Source organism: Dromiciops gliroides, chromosome 5 (genome assembly GCF_019393635.1).
Source record: "Dromiciops gliroides isolate mDroGli1 chromosome 5, mDroGli1.pri, whole genome shotgun sequence".
In the NCBI taxonomy this organism is placed as follows: domain Eukaryota; kingdom Metazoa; phylum Chordata; class Mammalia; order Microbiotheria; family Microbiotheriidae; genus Dromiciops; species Dromiciops gliroides.
In genome coordinates, this window is record NC_057865.1 from 269,968,961 (window position 1) to 269,972,769 (window position 3,809).

Below are 3,809 nucleotides of genomic sequence, written 5' to 3' on the forward strand. Positions count from 1 at the left end.
ACCAGCCCATAACTCTGCAATATCCCTCATATATATATATATATATATATATATTATATATATATATATATATATATATATATATACACACACACACACACACACACACACACATGGGCCTACACATACATATGTATATATATCACAGCTCCTAACATTCTTTCCCCCACAACTTCCGTTCTCCAATTAAAAATAGTTAGATAAAAAGAGGGGTGGGGGACACAGCCTTATAACAAACAAGCTTAGTCAAGTAAAATGAATCCACCATCCAGGCCACATTTCTGCCTTTAACTAATGGCAGGCATTTAAAGACCTTTTTAAATTTAAAAATTCCACTCTGAATCTGCTGCTCTGTCTAGTTTAACTCCAAGTGTCCAATCACAGCCAGTTCTATTCCCCAAATGTCCAATTCCCATCTCCCACCTTTCTACGCCCTCCCTTCCCTGACTCCTTTTGTATGTTATCTTTCCCCCATTCAACTGGGGGAATTCTAAGGCAAGAACTGTTTATTCATTGTACCTCCAGTGCTGAGACAGTTCTGGGCACATAGTAGGCACTTAATAAATGTTTATTTTGGATTGGAGAAGATTCTTCATCCTAACCTCTCTGAATTCTAGTGCCTTCCCTCTGTTAATCATTTTCTCTTTATCCTCTATATCACTTGTTTGTAGTTATCCTTTCCACATCATGACTTTACCTATCTCAGTTTTCCTATGTTGTGGGTCGGCATAAAAAATGAAATCGGAATTTTGGGGGAGTTTTGCAAAAGCTGCAGACATGCAAAGGCTAGCAGACAAGGCAGAGCTTATAATCAAATGCTTAACTCAAATTTTACAGTAAGGTACTTATAAACACCCCATAAAAGACAAAGAAAAAATTCAGACTTCTTTGGTACAAAGGGAGGGCCAAAAAATTTTATGCGAGTTCTTCAGATAGCGCCCCTAACCCCCTTAATATGGAAGGGATAACTGTATATAGTTGTTTGCATATTGTCTCTCCCATTAGACTGTAAGCTACTTGAAGGCAGGTACTATCTTTTGCCTTTTATTATCCCCAGCATTTAGCACAGTGGCTGGCACATATTAGGTGCTTAATCATTGTTTATTGATTAATCATCAGTCCCCTGAAAGAACAGTTGGTCATTGCATTGATCAGGGAGTACTTAAGATATTCAAAATTGTTTTTCTTTATAGTGTTGCTATCTTTATAGAAATTCTTCTCCTGGTTCTTCGTTCTTCATTCTGCATCAGTTCATACTACCCAAGATTCTCTGAAATGGTTTTTGTCATATCTTACAGTACAATACTGGCACCTAGGTGGTACACAGAGCACCTGACCTGGAGTCAGGAAGATGTGAGTTCAAATGTGACCTCAGACACTAGCTTTGTGACCCCGGGCAAGTCACTTCACCTTGTTTGCCTCAATTTCCTTATCTATAAAATGAGCTGGAGAAGGAAATGGCAAAGCACTCCAGTATCTCTGCCAAGAACACCCCAAATAGGATCTTGCAGCGTCAGACACAACTGAACAACAGTGCAATAACATTCCATTACATTCATATGCCACAATTTATTGTGCCATTCCCCAACTATCTATAAGACACCATCTGCACCCTAGCTTCTTAAACTGTGGGTTGCAACCAGAATATGGAGGTCACAAAAAAATCTGGAAACAGAGAAAAGTTTTGTCTATTTTTTATACCTGGGGTCATCTCACGACTGGAAAAAGTTTAAGAAGCCTTGGCCTAGGCTACCAACCCCTCCCTTCCCATCCCCAACCTTCCCCCCCCCCCTTTTCTATCCCCCTTCTGAATCAGGAAGTTTGTTTTGCTTGTGACTATTCCCTCCCAGATATTATCTTCCCCCTTAACCCACCCTTGGATCCCTTTCCTTGCTCATTATCAAAGGAGACAATATGTGGAAAGCATTCTGCAAATATTAAAACCCTACATAAATATTAGCTTTTACCTATTAAAGGAAGATGTAGCTATGGAGTGGGTGGAGAGGATGTATTTGGAAATGAATATGATGTGGAAACAAAAGCATCGAAAACAGCAAAATCCTCCCCCAAATCCTCCTTTAATGTTTCATCAAGGTAGATACACCATAGGTTCCTAGACCAAGAGTTGGGGGAAGGGTACAGGTCAGAGGCCATCTGGTATACCCCTTATTTTACAGATGAGCAAACTGAGCTGAAGAGACTTCCTCAAAATAACCTTAAGTTTTTAAGGTCGATGCCAGTGAAAGATAAGTTCTGGAATGTCCTACCAAGCCTATAAGGGCTTCAAGCATAGGTCTGGTGATAAACTGTGTTTTCTAAATTTGAGGCTATATTTCTATATTTAATTGTTATTACTGTATTTTTTAAATGGTTTCTACTGAATTTATTCTCTTCCAGTTGCTTAAGTGCTCTAACCATGGTATGGACATTAAAGCATATAATGACTGGTATAATGCCCGTAGCTAACAGGAGAGCAGTACTTTTACCACTGTAACCAAACCTGCTTCTACACATTACAGGAAATAGTATAAACTGTTAATCCACAAATGTACAAGAGACAGAGAAACATTGATGTTGTATAATTGCCCTAGAGTTAGAGCAATTAAAAGAGCACATACATTTCAGGAATTGCTTACTCCTGAGAAAGATCCAGGAAGAGTAAAATATAAAGAATGTCCTTTTTATAACAGTTCCTGAATATGCCCAACAAATGTCTTGTATTTTTGTATATTTTCTTAAGGTATGGCCTGTATCCATACTAGAAGATCAAAGCTGTTTTTATTGATTGCTCCTTGAACAGTTCTGAACACTGCCTCTTTTTTTCAACCACACCCTGAGAAGAGTTTTGTGGCACCTCCAATGGTCCAATCAGGAAACTAAACAGAGCAGGTGCCAAATGATAGTGTCTCTTTAATCCACAAAGGTTCTTGCAAATTCTCTTGGACATTAGATTTCATGATCTGAACGACTGGTAGCTTCTGCAGTCTTTACCTGGACACAGTGCTGTCATTCTTGGCTGCTCCATTCTGCTGAGCACTGTTGTAAACAGCTCTGTAATAACCTTCCCGGTTCCAAGCTATTTCAATAGCAAAAAATTGTATCCTTGTAGCAAAGATAGCGTTTTCTTTACTATACCCCTGAGTACAGTCCAGCCGCAGCAGTGTGCCATAGTTGAAATCTTCAACAATACCGTCAAACTTCATGCAAAATGGTCTCCACTTTTCTTTAGCAGGTTCTGATTTGAGCTCTTCTGGGTCCAACACATCTATCTTGAGCTTCCCAAAGTTCTCCCGGAACTCTGAATAGATCTGGTCATCTACTTTACTGGGTCTTAGGAACAGGGGGTCAACTGAAGAAATCAAATTGTAATAAACTTCAGCATGCTGCATAGCCATCATGGCCCAAACCATCTCAATGTTAGAGTCGTTGCCATAGGCCTCGGCCGGCAGGGAGAGCTCATGAGCCACCGACATCAGCTCCCCCGGGGCCCAGCGCATCCAAACAACTGGCCCCACTTCCTGCCGCCATCGCTGCCTAGTAGACGCACCCCTCCCCGCTATTACTGTATTTTATAAATTAAATTGCTATTGCACCAGTTTTGGCAGTAAGCATATTGTTGTTTTATTAATATATCAGTAAAGGATTGACCAGGCAGCAATTAGCACAAGCAAGAGAAAAGCCTCAGAGGATCCATGCTCTGTCTCTCAGAGAGACAGCAGGTGGTCTCAAGGAGAGTTCAGAAGTCCTACAAAAGCTACACTGTCCAGAGAGTGCAGCAGAGAAAGAGAGTCAAATGCCAGCCAAGAGAG

General features: G+C 40.4%; 1 pseudogene; it reads right to left on the reverse strand.

Moving 5' to 3' along the window:
- Positions 1-2,969: 2,969 nt before the first annotated feature.
- Positions 2,970-3,528, reverse strand: LOC122727409 (annotated as a pseudogene).
- Between the last annotated feature and the right edge of the window lie 281 nt (positions 3,529-3,809).